The sequence below is a fragment of the Pinus tabuliformis genome, chromosome 9 (genome assembly GCF_031772625.1).
Source record: "Pinus tabuliformis cultivar Carrire ecotype Pingquan chromosome 9, CPIR1, whole genome shotgun sequence".
In the NCBI taxonomy this organism is placed as follows: domain Eukaryota; kingdom Viridiplantae; phylum Streptophyta; class Pinopsida; order Pinales; family Pinaceae; genus Pinus; species Pinus tabuliformis.
Window position 1 is genome coordinate 1,868,002,570 of NC_142307.1, and position 19,222 is coordinate 1,868,021,791.

Below are 19,222 nucleotides of genomic sequence, written 5' to 3' on the forward strand. Positions count from 1 at the left end.
GTCAAAGAATACATGGTTATGTTGATGATCATCATAACATTCTACATCTCTGGACAACTGATTCTCAACCACACCAGATTCTTTAGATATGCTATCCAACTGCCTTTCTAAATGATGCCCACAAACAATGTAATTTTCTTCATTATAAAGATCATTCTTTGATGCAAGCTGCTGCAAGGAATCACAAAAATGAACAACCTTTTCCTCCGCCTGAGGGTCATAGAAAATTTCCTCCAATATTTCTTCTTGGTGTTTGCAATCAATTTCATATTCTTTATGATCAAAAGACTGACAAGTCTGCTGCATCTCTACATCAATCTCAGAGGATGTAATATGATTTTCATAAGTAAACCCCTGCTGATCTTCATGTTGCGTTTCATGAGATATTATGCCTTCTTCTTGGTGCTGGAATGCATTGTTATGAAGAGCCTCTAAAATTTCTTCATCCATAAATTCATCATCATCATAACAATCCTCCAAGTATTGAATAAGACTTAAAGAATGTCTACAGCAATCTTTGAGCAACAATAAGGAAGGATGACATTCTTTATACATTTCACAGAATTCATCATGAAAACTAGCAAGAGAATATATTGAACCATTTTCCAGACTTTTATACCAAGACCATGCTTTTCCCTCTAAAGTGGTCATAAACATTTTCATGAGACAATCTTAAGGGAAATGAACCTTAAGACTATGTACATGCATATGAAACCTAACCAAGTGAAGAGCAGCATTATCCTTCTTTTCATCTTTGAATATTGGAAGATCATCTAACCAATCAACCTCTGGCATAGGATTTGGAAAACCAGGGATATGAGACCGATCCATAGGAGCATACCTGGCATTCATTCTTGCAGTGGAATTCATCTTGAAACTTCATCAAGCTACTGATCTTCTAGCAGTGGAGTCACCTTCCAATTCCTTATTCGATGTGTGGAGTCGCCAAGGTAGTTTTGCAGCCTCAAAATGATGTCTGAGCTCCTGCTACCTTCAGAAGTTCAGCCATTGATTTCGGGAATGAATAATCTTCAGACTCCCGGCAGACGCACCAAAATGTTATCTCAAAATCAGGCCCTGGAAGGCTGCTGACCAGGAAGACTTCAAGTAACTATTTCAGACCAATCTTTTGACTAAGGCTTAGCCTCCTTAGCCTGAGAGGGCTCTCTCAAAGGGTTATTGATTTTGACTATTAATAAGATGGCTAACTCTCTTGAAATAACATTAATAAATATGAAGGCTGGACAAGCATTACATAGGTTTCCATTGGGCTTATGGAGTCAATCATACTTCAGTAAAAAATGACACTGCTTTAACATAGAAGTCAGGGCATGTGACATTTAAATGTTCAAAATACAACTCTTATAAAACCACAGTTCATAGATGAGTACAGGAAGTCAGAGCAGCATAAGTGAATTTTGAGTGATTACTCATCTAAGCAACTGAAAAAAGACATGAAGGACAAAGTAAAATAACACATCTTGAACGTGGAAATGATGTATGAATCCTGAGAAGAAAAGCATATAACTTATATTACTGAACTCTGTACTTTACACAAGCCAAAACAACACCCTGTTTTTATAAAATATCCAACCTCTTGTACATCAGCTCTTCTGCTATATATAGAGCTCTTTACACAACTTAGATTCCTCTTCTAGGATGAGGAAAATTCGAATTCTACCTGACCTGACACCTAATGACACTCAAAACTAACTATTAAATGCAAATGACACCTAACTAGCAATCCTAGAGACCTAATACAACTAGGAGTGTAACTCCTTATCATGATTAAAACAACCTTATCTAAACATTTAAAGCATTATTTGACACCTAACACTCCATGAAGTCGAATTTGATGAAGCCTCCCACGTGGTCACCCAACTGCTGATGACAAACCCTAGAAATTAGGGAACATGTTTCTCTGTTTTTAGGTTTAGATCCTTGAAAATTGAAGAGCCTTTATCTCTTCATCCATGACACATTTTACGAAAATGAAGGAGGTTTTTGTATCCCATGATTTCTAGAACAAAAACCTCTCTTGGTGTTTGAAAAAATTTCTCCAGCTGTTCATAATCTGTCCTTAAAAAACACGTGTCAAACAGGTAACTGTCCCTTGCTCTGTTCTGGCTGAAAAATAGGTCTTGGGACAGAGGTCATAACTTCTCGTAAAAAAATTATTTAGAAAAACTGAAGGAGGTTTTTGTGAACAAATCTGTGCTTAACAAAAACCTCTCTTGGTTTTTTGAAACACTACTCCAGCTGCCCATAATTGATCCTTGAAGAACAGTTGTCAAACAGGAGATGAAAAACTGCACCTACAGCAGTTTCGTAGCGCAACTTTGGTAACCCTTTTATCCCAGCTCATAATCAATTTGAAGAAAGTGGAAGAGGTTTTTTTAATTCAACATGTTAGGAAGAAAATCCTCTTTCATTTTGAAAATTGAGTTCTCAGCTGCTCTGGAAAGCTTCTGGAAGTTACCTAGTAAAACAGTTTTTTCTGCTGAAACAGGCTGCTACAGGGGTTTCACAGTGCGCTGCGAAAACACTGATTTCGTAGCGCAAGGTTTAGCATGCGTATTTATCTTCATTTCTTGAATTTTCCTTTTGATTAGGGCTCAAACCTTCTCAAGTGATCTTATTACACCTCTGCAGCAACATCCCTTTCAAAATAATCTTCTTTTTCTTTCAAGGTAGATCCTCAAAAAACAAAACTGTCACCTTCAACAGTTTCGTAGCGCGCTACGAAACTGCTGAGTTGTTTCAAAAATCATAGTTTCAACCCAAAACTTTTCTATTTGAGAACTTTTCTATTAAAACATTCTTTCAAATGTTTCAAGACCCTCCAAAACTGAATGGAAATGTTTGAAAAGATTATACCAAGCATAACTACCAAAACTTTGAAGCATATCCTTACTTGAAGTGAGATTTCTTTATGGAGATCCTTTTTTTTTTTTTTTAAATTTTGTCAGTGATAACAGATCTAATGGAAAAATCACTCTCACATTGTTTCTTTCAAATATAATTTGCCTTTTCTTCAAGTTAATCATAGCCATGTTATCAAATTCCCAACCAAAACCAAGCAACGTAGGATAGTGATTACTATCATCCACAATTTCGATCACTTCAAAGTTAGTAGTAGTGTGCACTCCTTCAATTTCTACCATGATACCTCACAACCTTCCTAGAAGAGAAACCTTCTATAGCTTCTCCATCTTTAGCTGGATCATTAAAAATTGCAAATTTGGCTTACCCATCAATTCCCAAGTCTGCTTCAGCAAGACATTGGCATCCGATCCAAGATCTAGGATAACCTGAGCCATGTCATATTCTCCAATATGCATAGTAAGCCTCATTTATTTTCCAGTCCTCTTGCTGTGTCAATGTAGGTTTGTTACGACACTCATCTCACTCTGTGGTACTTCCTTAGAAGCACAGGAGTTTATCAATTCCTGCAATCCTCCCACATCTTTCTGGTTTCTTAGCGATTTCATGTAAGTCAGTAGAAAATAATTCAAAATATTCGGATGCACATCTTGTGTCGTAATTGTTACTACCTCATAGTTATTATTTTGTGTTGGTTGCATAGTACAGGTCGAAGCCCCATCATCCATAAATCTTCACCTTCCCTCCATGAATACTTTATTTTCCTTTCGAGGCATTTTTCAATAGTTTTTCTTACCCATGTACATTCAACTTCCTTTTTCCCATCAACTTTATTATGGACCATGTAGATATTTCATTGTAGATCTATCTCTCTAAAACCATGTAGAAAATCTGTTGTAGGTTAACCCAATAATGCAATATAGATCAAAGCAAAATACTATAACCTACTTCTTCTATCAATTTGTGGAAGCTTAAAGATCGAGCAAGATCGAGCTGAACACATATAACCAAAAGAAGAAGAATCAATGCACAATACACATGAGAATACCTTGGGGAAAGAATCAGCTAAAAACCCCACTATTTGTATTATCATACAGGGTGGAAATACATAGGAATTATACAGCTAGCCTTAGCTCTCACAGTTAGCCAGCTCTCAATACAATCCTCACAGATGCTCACAGGCAAACCTGGCTTCTCACAAGCCTTCCTCCCTTCCCTCCAAGCTTCATATTTCCTTCCGCAGTTTCTCCTAGATGATCCTCCTGTTACCAAGTGGAAGAATCTCAACCAAGTGGAAGACTGATCTCTCACACTGATCTCACACCCTGTCAGAACTGTGCAATCCTCAAGGAACCTTATTCCTTCTGCATGCATGAGTTTCCTTTATAGGAGAAAACATGCAACTGATAGTACATTGTCCTTGACTTTAATCTCAATTGGGTCTTTCTCAGAATAGACATGCATGAGTTTCTGATGAGGGAATCTTCGGTTATCTCGAGTACACTTGTTGAGTGCATGCATGCATCAACTAACTGATAACTCACAATTAGTTTCTCAAATAGTTTGTAACTAATTTAACTGGACTTAACTCAGTAAACTAAGATAACTAATTACAACTCAAATATAACTCAACCTTATCTCTTTAATTTAGGGATAATCTCCTTAATTGAAGGGATAATTGTTGCATGAATTCACAAAGACTTCTAACTTGAATTTCTTCAACTAATTAATCCATAATGAATTAATTAATTACTTTTCAAGCAGCTGGTGAGACTAAATTCGAATTTTAGTTCACAATTTTAATTCAAGGACAAATTAAAATTGGAATATTATGGATTCTATTTTTATCATTTCTTGTTGTTGTTTTTAACACTCCCTCTCAACAAGAAAGGAATTCAACTCGATCCCAATCCTAAACCTTTGGAATTTTCTACATGCAACACTTCTCTCTAGTGTTGTTGCTCTAGAAACTCGAGAAACAAAACAATATCCAACCTGAATCAGAATGATGCCTCTCTCATCAAAGTTCCTAACTCCTATTGCCTCTGTCAACTGAAAACTCTGCACTTCTGCTGACTCAGCCTTTCTGCACTGTTGTCAATCCTTCTCTGCGCTCTTCAGTATCTAACTTCTCTAGCCTCTGCCTCTTTTATCTCTGACTGCATCAATCCCACAGATTCCTCCCGCTACTATGTACTTTGGGCTCCCGTAGCAAGGTACGATCCATGAGATAAAACCTCTCAATGGACCCTGCCTAATTTCAGTCTTCTTGAGACTATCACTTCAGATCGACCCACCTCACACCTGGAGGTATGGCTGCATGTGATCCCTCTGCCCACTTGGCTTGAAATTTCCCCCTACTGAAGGTCTTTACATGAGTGGATGCCTCCACTTGGTCTCCTCTCAGCATCTCCAATTATGGCTCCTCCACAATTGTCTAAGGCTTCTTCTGGGACTACATGTTGAGAGGTAATTTACTCTCTCTCTCAACCACCAACTCTCTAACATTTTCCTTGCTCCTCAAGGCTTTGCATGCATCTTGAACCTCAAGAGCATACAGGTTCTTGACTCGTGAACCGATCTGCTTCACCTGTCCTGTGGTGATGTGTCTAAGGAAAAACTTCCCCTTAAAAAAAACAACATCGTAGCCTTTGTCCTCCAACATTGCGATTGATACCAAATTCTTCTTCAGTCTAGGCACATATTTCACATCTTTCAAGGTAATAAGAGCTCCATGCTCCCTCTGAAAAGCAACCGTGCCCACTCCTGAAACATTATACCTTTCATCATCACCCATCTCTATGCGCATCTTGAAGTCTTTCTCCTCCAAGGTATTGAATAAAATTTTATCACTGATCATGTGGAATGAGGCTCCACTGTCAAGATACCAAACACGACCCATCATCGATGACACCATGCATGCGATGAGGGTAAAGTCCATCTCGAACTAAGAGGCTAATGCCTCACCTTCCGAGGATCCATTCTTGAACTTCTTCGATGGGAAATTAGTCACATAATGTCCCATCTCGTGACAATTAAAGCATCTCACTTTAGATATGTCACCCTTTTTCCCTCCATGAGAAGAATTCGATTTGGAATGAGAAGCCTTCCCCCTCCCTTTCCTTGCCTTACTTGCTAAGGCCAGATTTTCTTCATCATCATCCTTAGATGAAGAACCATCTCATTTGCTCCTCCTAATCTCCTCCTACATAAGATCCGACCACAGTCGTTCCCAATCCGGTAGTTTCTCCCTTCCATTCACAGAGTCCTGGTAGCAATTCCAGCTCTTTGGAAGGCCAAGGAGAGTGAGGCTCACCATATCATCATCGACAGTAGTTATTCCGACACTTCCAAGCTCATCTCTACATGTGGTGAGCTTATTCATATATGTGGAAATAATATCTCCCTTCTCCATCTTGATTCTTCAAAGCTTATCCTTGAGCGCCAATTTCCTCTGGTCACTACTGTTCTGGTAGAGGTCCTTTAATGTCTTCCACGTTGAAAATGGAGTATCCTTCCCATCGAGACTCAAGACAATATGGTCTCGAATTCCCTCAAGGATGATTTGTCTCACCCTCGCCACAAACTTCTTCCACTCAGCCAACTCTTGTGCATTAGTTGAAGCTGGCTTTGGGATTTCTTGATCAATGAAATCCTTCAAGCCATTGTCTTCTAATACAACCTCCATTCTATGTAATTCGAGATACCTTCCAAGGCATACTCAAGTCTCAAGCCATAGAATTCCATTGGCCAACTTGAAGTATGATATGAATTCGATTTGCACCTGCAACCTTGAACTTCAAACTTCAAATTATCTTCTTAGTATACTGTTCATATCTCCGATACCATGTAGAAATTTCTCTATAGATCAGCTAGCTCTGATACCATGTAGAAATTCTGATTGTAGATTAACCAGATAATATAATATAGATCAAATAAAAATACTATAACCTACTTCTACTATCAATTTGTGGAAGCTTAAAGATTGAGCTTAACACATATAACCAAAAGAAGAAGAATCAATGCACAATACACATGAGAATACCTCAGGGAAAGCCTCAGTTAAAAAACCCACTATTTGTATTATCATACAAGGTGGAAATACATAGGAATTATACAGCTAGCCATCTCTCAGTACAATCCTCATAGATGCTCACAGGCAAACCTGGCTTCTCACAAGCCTTCCTCTTTGCCCTCCAAGCCTAATATTTCCTTGCACAGTTTCTCCTGGTTGATCCTCCTGTTACCAAGTGGAAGACTCTCAACCAAGTGGAACACTGATCTAACACCCTGTCAGAATTGCACAATCCTCGAGGAACCTTATTCCTTCTGCATGCATGAGTTTCCTTTATAGGAGAAAACATGTAACTGTTAGTACATGTTCCTTGACTTTAATCTCAACTAGGTATTTCTCAGAATAGACATGCATGAGTTTCTGATGGGGGAATATTTAGTTGTCTGGAGTACACTTGCTGAGTGCATGCATGCATCAACTCACTGATAACTCACAATTAGTTCCTCAAACAGTTTGGAACTAATTTAACTGGACTTAACTGAGTAAACTAAGCTAACTAATTACAACTCAAATATAACTCAACCTTATCTCCTTAATTAAGGGATAATCTCCTTAATTTAAGGGATAACTATTGCATGACTTCACAAAGACTTCTAACTTGAATTTCTTCAACTAATTAATCCATAATGAATTAATTAATTATTTTTCAAGCAGCTGGTGAGAATAAATTCGAATTTTAGTTCACAATTTTAATTCAAGGAAAAATTAAAATTGGAATATTATGGATTCTATTTTTATCATTTCTTGTTGCTATTTTTAAGAGACTAATCGCAGCTCCACTTCTTGTTACAATATTGATGCACAATTCATCCTCCCTTGGCTCAATGGCCATCATTTGAATATTCGTTGCAAGCTACTAGTTTGTTTTCAATTGAATCTTCGCGATAAGGACGAAAAATTATTCTATCACATGATCAAAAGACTTACAGTAGCTGCAAGTTGTCGTAGGGTTCTGGCAATCTCTTGCAAAGTGTCTTACCTGTCCATAGTTATAACAGATAATATATCCATGTCCTCGAGCAACTCCTCCTCCTCCTCCTCAAACAACATGCTAGCCTGGCTCCTCATGTGTATTTTTGTTAGCTTGCAACCTATAAGCATTGGTAGTGTGCTCCATCATCAAGTCATTACTTTGACAATTTCTCTCATCATGGCCTATTGATTTACAAAAGTTTCAAAACAACTTCTTTGGGTCCTGTATGTACTTTCATAATAAATAACAATCTTCAAAGAAATGTTGGCCTCTCGTTCTACAAATCTCACACCATAAATTTGATCCTAGTTTTAATGGATTAGGTACTCCACTTGCCAAATAATCTCTAAACGTAGGGAATTGATCCTTATAATGGCCCTCTACTTTGCATTTTATACACCATACTTCTGATCTGGTTTCCTTACCTTTATTGAGATCTTGCAATTCCAAGGTCAAATTTGCTAGTTGGCTCGGAATCTATTGTACTCTTGCTTGAGTATCTCCAATCAGTGAAGCTTCCAGCTTCATCAAAATCTCCAATGTTTTAGCTTGAGTCACGATCCTATATTGCGTCAAGGGTAACCAGATATGTGACAGTAGTGTAGCTATAAACCACTCTTTATGTTGTTTATGGGTATGTTAAAGCTTACTTGTCCCATTAATACCTTGAATCATTGATCCAACTCCCACATAGACTCAGTAGTTAACTATTTGATTTCCTTCAGCTTCGTGATGCACTGTGATTCTAACTTCAGCTTCTTAAATTCTAATACCATAACTCTCTTAATATCATCCAACAAAGCTACCGGATTAGTCACATATTACTTCATGGACCATGTTAGCACTATTACTTGCAGCATCATGATGAGTTGTGCCTTCTTTACATCTTCGTCAGTGATTTGTCTCGCTTTCCATACTGCATCATCTACGAACCAGAACTGGTCAGGATCCTCTGATCCAAGCCCTTTATAGATAGGTAACTTAATGTCATTGGGCATTTTTCTTTTATGGGGGCTAGGTGGAGGGGGAGGGGGAGGGGGTGTAGGGAAATTATGGGGAGGAGCCTAGGGAGTAAAGGGAGTATATGGATGGGGAATCCCAAAGACGCCCTGATTTTTCTCAACTCCTAACTTCAACGCACCTTTAGGATGGGAGAGGGAATACTGCGGGGTTGTAGGGTTACTTCCTTCTTCTTCACTCTCAAACCCACCTAACAAGGGACTATATTCAATCTCAATAAAGTTCTTTGGTCCATGCCCTACTCTATATCACTTCCCATTTCACGTAGATCCTAGTCCTGGTTCATACTTATTCCCTCTTTGTCCAAACATTAATTTGACTGCATTTGTAGTACACCCTTTTCACATAAAAGAATTTTAATCCACAACTTCAAATATTTCAAGTACTTACCTCGTGGACCATTGAAAAATATTCACTCATATTTGTTGTAAGATACCGTCATGTATATTGTGAATTCAGTAATAAATCCTCCCAAGATACTGTCAATCCAAAAATCAACCACTCTTGAGATATTGTTGTTAGTTTTCCTTAGGTGATGTATCAATTCCGGGCTCCACATGGTAGGCTCGTCGTTCTTGAAACTTGTCTTATGCTTGGTCAACTTTGATACCCATTCATATAGTCCATTACCAAATGTCACGAAGAAGATCCCGTGTTGTTTTGTATAGAGATTCTTCTAAAACCAGGCTTTAGTCGACAATCACAAATATAAATTATCGCTCTTTTTGTTCAACCCACTCCTATATTTTATTCTTTGACAGACGCCAAAACATATACCTCAAATATATTCTGGTTCCGGCAACAAAACCATTTTTTGGTTTAAGGGGGTTTGACCCAGGTTCAAAGTGTACTGCGCACCAACAAAACCCTCAACCATTGGCCCTTTCAGCAATGACCTACAAGAAGATCGGAGTCTCACCCGAAGCGGTTATGGGAGGTTGCAAAATCATGTTTCTGCAGCTAGAGGGATATGTACACTGTGGCATCCATGAGTTTACTTATGTTTTGAACTTATATACAACTTGAGATACACAAATAACTTCGTGTTGATGATTTACTTCACATGTTTTCACTTATCACATAAACATATCAGAGAATAGTGTAACAAGTATTCCTTCACATAATTCACTAAAAAGCATGCATAATAGTATGTATAAACATAGATAATGAACAAATACACACAAGAATTTTCCAAATCCTCTTCTTCTTTATTAAGATGGATCTTTCTACACATGCACTTCTTTAGCCTGCACACCCAGTTGCAGGTGGTCTGCGCACTTAGTTGCAAAATCCTCAAGGCCTCCTACGGAGCCTTCCCTTAAGGCCCTAAAATACATACCAAAGACATAAGATATAACTAATTTATCAACATCATATCTGAATTATACTTCCTCGACAAAGTATTAAATCTCCTTATACAAATTCCATTACTACAAAACTATGGTCCACATACTATGGATCCAACAAAACAATGAACTTACACCTGATTCCCGTTACCGAATAAGGGGCTTTGACCCACCCAAATCCCTTAGACACTACGTGATGAATAGAACTATGCGGGCTCTACACTCTCTGTCACACGGAATGAGTCATTCTTGCGAACAAGACCGACCTCCCTAGTATCTAATGATATCTAGTGACAAGCAAGCCAATCAAATCCTATCTTTCTCTAAGAATGCAATTTATAAACAAAGGCAAACAAGTGTTTTAGGCCTACCTTGGGTCCAATGCAATTTTGTGGAAGCCTCACTCCTTTGATCCAAATGAGCTCCCTTGTAGCGAATCTGCAAACACAAACAAGCACACAAATTAAATAGCACCTGAAAAGCCAATATAATAAAGCATACTTATAATGATGATCATGGAATTCATGAAACAAATCACATAAGACAATTTGTTGAGAAAAATGAATCTGATTGTATTAATTCAAATCAAAGAAGAACTTTACAACCTGTGCCTTGATGCTGCGCAAGCTCCTCCCAAGGTCCAACAAGAAGTCTCCTCTACTTTTACAAGTTTCACTCTCTTCCCAACGAAGCCAAAAGGTATGTGATCTCTCCTCTCAAGCTTAACTAGGAAGTCTCAATTCCACCAACATTTACCCTAAAAAATGTTCAGCTTCTAACCTCCTTAGCAACCAGCCCAATGCCTTAATTTATAGTGCAATGGAGGGAAGCTACTAGGTCCACCTTCAAAGGGATAAAGCCCTCCTTCAAAGGGATAACTCCTCTCATCAAGGGATTAGCTCCTTCACTTTTGGGATGCATGAACCACCTAGGAGCGAACCATCCACATCAAAATTCCTTCTAGAATCATCTAGAATTAACCCAAAGTGAGTTTTTAAGAATAAACTTGCGCCTTTTTGACTTTCACAGGGGTCCGCACCCACTCCTTTAGAGACAGAGCGGGCAGGTCCGCAGGTAACATGAACAAGGGGTGTGGGACCGCAGGCAATAGTGAGAGAAAGTGCGGAACCAGAGGTTTATTGATTTTTAAGGTCTTTCTCTCATTTTCAAAGCTTGACATGAAGAGCTGAGGTTTGAGACTTGCTTAGGAGGACAATATGAATGATGATAGACCCATACTGACTGCAAATAGTCATGGTGACAATATTTTGTGTAATAGATTGCCCCCTAAAGTGCGAAGTCTATAGTAGATGAGGATTTCATTTATCATCCAGGAAGAGTGAAGTACTTTATCATTTCGAGAATCATCTTGTGGAGAGCCCGGTTGGAACCTGTAAAAACATTCAATGCAAAATATATATATGAGATCATATCATCGCTGAGGTAGGCATTCCCATACTCAGATTAAAACTGACTAGAAAACTAACTACTGCTCTGACATAGGAATGATCTTGTAATACATCACAAGTATAGACACATGTAGACACAGTATGGACGCAGCCATCCGTTTATGAATAGTCCACAGTATAATGAATACAAAATTCCTCGCAGCCTGGATGGCGAAAACTAGATCGAGGGTCTTCATTTCTACTTCCAAAAATAGTACGATTCTATCCATGCGAATGAATGTGTTGAAGTCGAACATTGTAGAAACCACTTGATCACCAGTCAATGATGTAAACTGTTAACAAGTGTGAGAGAAACCACCAGTAATGTCAATGGCTCTCAAAGTACTCAGTACAATCCATGAGATGTGAATAGATGTGTTGATATTGAACATGCCACGGAATCCTTTGATCGAAGGTCAATGATGCAACCTATCGTTGAATGCGAGAAACCTGCCATTGAGGCATGCAGATCCCAAGGTACTGACGATTTCTAGATCATCTTTCTAGATAATGAGCTGAAGTCGATAGAAAGCGATCCGTCATAGGCAAGCCCACAACATGAAATCATAGATCAAGTTTGAAGAAATTTAGTTGCAAGGACTGACTCAGGGATGGTCAAAATGGATGACAGATATTTTGCAGATGAATGGCTTATTTACACTGACCTCTTGAACACATAACGACACAGCAGATGGTTTGGTGACAATTGACACAAAGTTAATACCCAGAAACCGGCTGAAGACTTTCAATATGGTTTGATCAACTGTTAGGCAAAGGATTTCCCAACCCAGGTGAATAAAAGTGTCGTGTTCAAGAGTGGTTACAAAGTATGACAAAAAGGCTCATTTTTCTCTCTTTTCCCCCACCATTTCTGGCAAGTACCTCTTTATTTTTGACAAGCTTGAGGAGGATAACATTTGCTTGATTATAAGCTCATCTTTCGGATGAGTCCAACTTAGTTTAAATTTCAACCCTAAGAAGGAGTGGTTCGTTCCTGTTTGTAATTGAACAGGTCCTTTACTGTTAAATTTTAACGAGTCCAGTATAGGAGAAACTTGGAGTTTTTCAAGTTTAGAGAGTCTAAAAAAACTTAAGAAAACTCCATGGTTGTCCTTTTTCGTAAATTTGTGTCTCCCAAGCCCGAAAAAGTATAAAATAATACTTGAGAGAACCGCTTGATCATTATGACCAAGGAGTATTTTTCGTAATTAGTGCCTCTAATCCGAAAAAGTCAAAAAGTGATCAATGACACGTCGTTTTATAACCAATATCGAATTTGAAACGACAAAAATCCGGCAATCTTTTCATGTTTTTACGGTCAGAAAAGGGTTGTAAGTGGATCGTCTTTTTAGTTCCATTTTAGCGAGTTTAAAAAGAAAAACTCGGCGATCTTTTCACGTTTTAGGAGTCAGAAAAGAGCTTAAAGGTGACTCTAATGTTTTTTTATCGAAAATGACCAATTTTGCCTGAAAAATCCATTATCCTGAACAAAAACTCAAACATTACTCATACTTGTTTAAAATGGATAAAAATGCTTCAAAAGTTACCTCTTTAAAGTGAAACATAAACAAATTAAAAACTCATTTATTCAAAAAACTTATAAAAATGGCTTTTGTAAATTCATTTTTACCGTTTAAGTTCTGGCTGAGAAAATAGAGCTTTTGGTCAGAAACTTCCCGTGAATATTGCGGAAAATCCATTCGTTGGAATCGAACGCCATCTCCTCCAGGTAATCTACATCATCCTACTCTTTAATTTCATCCGTTTCAAATTTGTTTTTAGGCTTTAATTTCATTTTTAAGGGATTCTTAGGTTAGAAACCCGCGCGCGGGGGCCCGCAGGCATAGCACAGGTAACCTGCGGACCCCGAATTTTTCGTAACGGGAGAGGGTGCGGTCCCCACAGCAAGGGTTCTTAAACCTAAATTTCTCAAAATTCACCCAAAAACTTTGCTTTTAGACATTCTAATTCGCCTTTTATTGAATGTAGAGTATACATCATGCTTGATTGGCGAGAATGGGAGCATGAGGATGTAGATCTCGCCGCGATAAATCATCAACCTTCGATTGATGCATTGAAGGCATGCAGCTTATACAAATTCTGGGCCATACCTAGCATGAGGGCCCAGGTGGACTTTTTGCAGTGGCTGGTAGACAGGTGGAGCATACAGGACCAATGCTTCTTCATTGGTGGTCACCAGCTCGAAATGGAGCCGGCAAACATTTACTTTTTGATTGGTTTGCCTAAGAGAGGTGAACACTTGACTCTATTTGGGACTAGGCCAGGTGGCCAGTCTGTCGATAGCCTCCGGCTAGAGTTCTGCAACAACTAGACTAGAGACAAAGGGATAGACATCAAAACCATATCCCTTCTTGAACTCAAGGTAATTGCGTTTACTGTTACCAGGCTCTGCGGGAGCGCAGCACTACATGTAGCCACTGGATCCCAAATGCGGATGGTAGTAGACTGCTTTCGAGGCACCATCTTCAACTGGTGCGATGCTGTGTTGGCTAATATAAAAGGCCAACTAACTAGAGCAAAGAACGGACAACTGAAGACCTTTGGATATGGTGCTTTAGTCGTGAGATTTGGTCTAGAGAGGGTCCCAATGTTGGTCCCACAGCACCTCACTGTTGGAGCTGGACTTCCTCGAGAGCCCAAACTGATGCGATGGGTTGCAGTTATGGCCCGTCATCCTGAGGAGGGGACAGAGGTCGTTCGATTCACTCCTGAGTATTTCCATTGGTTGGAGAACCAGGTTTTTGCTATTCAGGACTTTCCTTATGCTGGGGTAGATTTCTGTGGTGACCCAGACATGGCTCTTCCACCTGGAGAGCAATGGGATGATTCAGGTAAAATCATTTTCAACATTTTCCTAATTTAATTTTTTTTTGTTTTTATCTCGTCCCAAAATTGATAGTAAAAGTTTCAAATGCAGATGTAGGTCCACGGCGACCAGCCGCTCTCCGGCCCTATGAGAGGAAACAACCAGCTGCAGCGGCACCAGCCCCACAAGACGAATCAGCAAAGACCTTGGCCGAATTGGAGAGCCATCTAGAGCGTTTGACAAGAGACATTTCGGAGACCGGCATAGATGACATTCCTCTTAGGCTACAGTGCTATTGATTGGGGTCCCAGGACCTTTCAAGAGGTTCCTTTGTAAGGTGGCCCGTACAGTGGTTTCTTATCGAGATCATCACCAGTGATAGGATGATCGCGTGTTGTAGATACATATGACATTTTTTACTTTTTGTACTATCATTTTTGCCGATCATAAGGTGTTTTTCAACCTATGATCGAAGACGATGTATATTTTGACACACTCCTATATTATACTATATTACTATTACCGGCTTATCTTGTAAAACATGTTATTGAATGTTTTTAAATTTACTTGTATTATTATTGCAAATGTCTATTTAACATTCGAGAAGCAATTGCATCTGCTAATGTATTTAAATATCTTGGAATATGCTGATATTCAATATAGTCAAATTCACGTTCCAAGAGACACACTCTCAAAAATAATCTTAATAACATTGGATTTCTAATGGCACATACTCTATTAAGTTGTAATATAATGAGTTCAGAATCTAACCTCACTATCAAAGTCTGAATCCCAAATGAAATAGATTCAGATAATCAATCAATCACTGCACTATACTCGGCAATCTTGTTCGTTGTTTGACTGAGGCTTACCCCATGCATAGATACCAACTCGTCAGAGGACGAATAGATAACCCAAGCTGCAGAAGAAATGTTCCATGTATTACGACAAGCACCATCAGCAAAACCAATGTATGTTTGGAGAGGCGTCGACATCTGCAATATCAAGAGTAAAACCAAGATAAGCATGAATAATGACAAAAAACACTCTCTAAGCTAAGCACACTTTTAAAACTAATACATACCAGCTAGAAAGAAAACTAACATAACTAAAAATCTCCACACCCAGATTTTAAGCATAATAACCTCTTCAGGTAAAGACCATTTCTGGGTTTACCTAAAAAGACCCCGTCAAAGTCTACCAATTCATAGGAACCTTTTGCCAGCTTTCGCTTGACAACATAAGGACCATGCCACATGGGTATGAATTTTCTAGCGCCTAATTTATCATTTGCTTGATCGTACAATAAGACTAGGTCTCCTTCTGAAAATTCCGAGGGGTAACATTTCGATCATACTGAGCTTTAATACATTTGGAAGTTTCCATCGCTAATGCAGCATCACGTCGATTCTCATCTAGCTGATCCAAGTATAACAAACGTTTTTCCTCTTCGGAAGTGGCTGGAAGTAATTCGATGGCCATTTGCAATGACGGGATTTCGCATTCAATGGGTAACACAACTTCCAGACCATAAACTAGTTGGAAAGGAGTGAACCCAGTTGACGTTTTTACTAAGGTTCGATACGCCCAAAGCACTGAAAATAGCATGTTATGCCAATTCGACCTATGAATCCCAATGATTCGTCAAATCATGACGACTAGAACTTTGTTGATGGCTTCAACCAAACCATTAGCTTGTGGATAATATGGAGTTGAACTGTCGTGACGCAAGCCAAGTTGTCCTGTAAGTTCAGTCATCATAATTTTTCAAAAATGATGCCCACGATCAGTGATAATCGCTTGTGGAACACCAAACCTAGCAATTATATGATTGAACACGAAAATCGCAGCAGTTTTACCGTCTGCCTCAAATGTAGGCATCGGCTCGACCCACTTGGTAAAATAATCTACCGCAAGGATAATATACGCATGCCCCCCGGCCGAGTGAGGGTTACATGTAATAAAATCAATACCCCATTTTGCAAATGGACCGACGGAAATTATAGGGTGGAGAGGAGCAGGCGGAGCGCGCATATTTCGATCAAAAATTTGGCAGTTGTGGCATTTTCGGACTGCGTTAATACAATATTTAAACAAAGATGGCCAGAAATAGCTATGCGCAATATCTTTTGGGCTGTGGCGAACCCAGACATATGATTTCCACATGCTCCAGAGTGACACTCATTTAGAACCCTTTCAGCTTCCTCATGAGTTAAACAATGTCGAAAAATAGAGTTCGCCCCACGATGATAAAGTGTATCTCCAATAATTTTGAATTGTTGGGACTGGAATCGTATTTTTCGACGTTCTAACCTTGAAATTTCTGGCCGAAAGGATTGGGTCTGGAGATAGACGATGATATCCCCATACCATGGATCTAAAGTGCTAATTAGAAACAAGGATTCGTCCGCAATGGGCTCCTCCACCACAGTTTCCGTGTCATCACGCGGGAAGTCACACATCAACTCCGCAAAAACTAAAGATTTCTTCGACTTAGACTTTTCAAATTCGAAGTCAAACTCCTACAGGATCACAATCCATTTGGAGTACTTGCCCCCTAGCAATTGTTTGGTAAAAATATAGATCATAGGGTTGCAATCAGAAATTACTGTAGTTTTACATAGTAAAATGTAATGTCGAAAACGTTGGACAGCTTGAACAGCTGCCAATGCCAATTTCTCCACATGTGAGTATTTTAGCTTAGTTGGATTTAAAGTTCGACTAAGGTAATATATCACATGTTCAGTACTGAATTCATCTTCCTGAACTAAGACCATTCCAATGGTGGAATGGGAGGCGGCGAGATACAAGAAGTAGTCCTGGTTGTAGTTGGGAGGATGCAATAACGGTGCATGGGTCAATGCGTGTTTTAGTGCATCAAAAGATTTATCAGCTATCTCATCCCAAAAGAATGGAGTATTTTGTTTCAACAACCGGGTAAAACCCTTTGTGATCTCGGCGTAGTTAGGAATGAATCGACGTAAAAATTTTGCTTTCCCTTGCAAACTTTGGAGTTGGCGAAGACTCGAAGGAGGAGGCAATTTGACAATAGCTTCAACCTTTGAGGGATCGACGCGAATGCCAGCTTTCGAAACAACAAACCCCAGTAACCGACCTGTTTCTATACAGAAAACACACTTGTGTGGATTCAACCTAATTCGATAATACCTACACCTCATAAAGATTACTCGTAAAGGGATGAGATGATCAGCTTGATGTAATGAATGAGCAGGTAAATCATCGAGATAGGGTTTCACAATGTGCTTGATGTCATGAAACACGTAAGACATGGCTCTTTGAAAAGTTTCCCCGATGTTCTTGAGCCCAAAAGGTAATTTGCAATAAGAAAATGTCCCCCATGGACAAATGAAAGCCGTTTTTGGTTAATCGGTAGGTAGAATATTGATTTGATTGTATCCGAAAAAACCATCCATGAAGGAGAATATTTCACTACCGGCACAATCATCAATGATTTGATCGATATAGGGAGTTGGGTAATTGTCTTTTGGACAGGCTCGATTAATGTCCCTATAATCGATACATATTCTTATTGTCCCTTGCTTTTTGTTAACAGGAACAATATTCGATACCCAATCTGTTAACGGAATCAGATAAATGAAACCTGCTTTGAGTGATTTTTCAAGTTCAGGGAATGCCAGCCAGCAATGGGGAGTAAGTAGCACCAGTTAGTAACTGATTGATTTCCCACATCGGTAGAGAGGGGCACAGTCCAACGGACGGACGAATGACAACATCTTGAGCGGTGGCAGCCTTACCAATTGATACGGAACAGGAGTTACTACAGCTACTCACAAGGAGGGCCCTAATAATAGGGGCTATAGGTGGGACTTATCCACAGGGGAATAATTCACAGGGAGGGACCTAATCACTGGACCTAATCAATGGGCCTAATCAAAGGATACTAATACACACAGGGAAGGACCTGATATCACTGTGAAGCTCTAGGTAGTAGTGATAACGGATGCCTATCCAGGTGCCGGGACCAGTGGACTAAGTTTAAAAAATGCCACCAGGAGCAGCTTTAATAGCAGCATCTTTTCGCGAGTGGATCTGACGCAAACGTTGCCGGACGGGTTTAGCATCCAGGTAAGTTTTGATTTCATGAACAACAATTGTTGGGTCAATTCCTGGCATTTCCTCATATGACAAGTGTTGGATAGGTAAATCCCCTCTGCGGACAGAGGCGATCCCACTAGCCTAAAACAGAACTAGCCACAATCAATTCACGCTGCCACGCAAGTTCCTAGTTGTACATTAAAGGTGAATTGAGAAGACCAACCTGGAATCCAACGCTATAGTCGAAGCAGAGTTGGTATTCCCGCTCCCTCGCTCCGGCAGGTCACAATCCTTGTGATCCTTGAAAACGGACACCTGCACATGCAAAGGAAGAAACAAATACAAGCATAAAATCCACCAAGGCACAACTATATTTCAGTCAGAAAGGAAATAAATCAAACATCACTATAATAGACAATGAGATTGGAACTATAATAGCAGTCGTTCATTAATGAATAATAGACAGGAAAAGTTACAACCAAGGTTCTGACGTTGAACCTCTCCTCTGGCTGGGTGAGCAACTATATGTGTCTTGCAATGTACCTCCTCTCCGGTAGCATAACCTCTCTATGC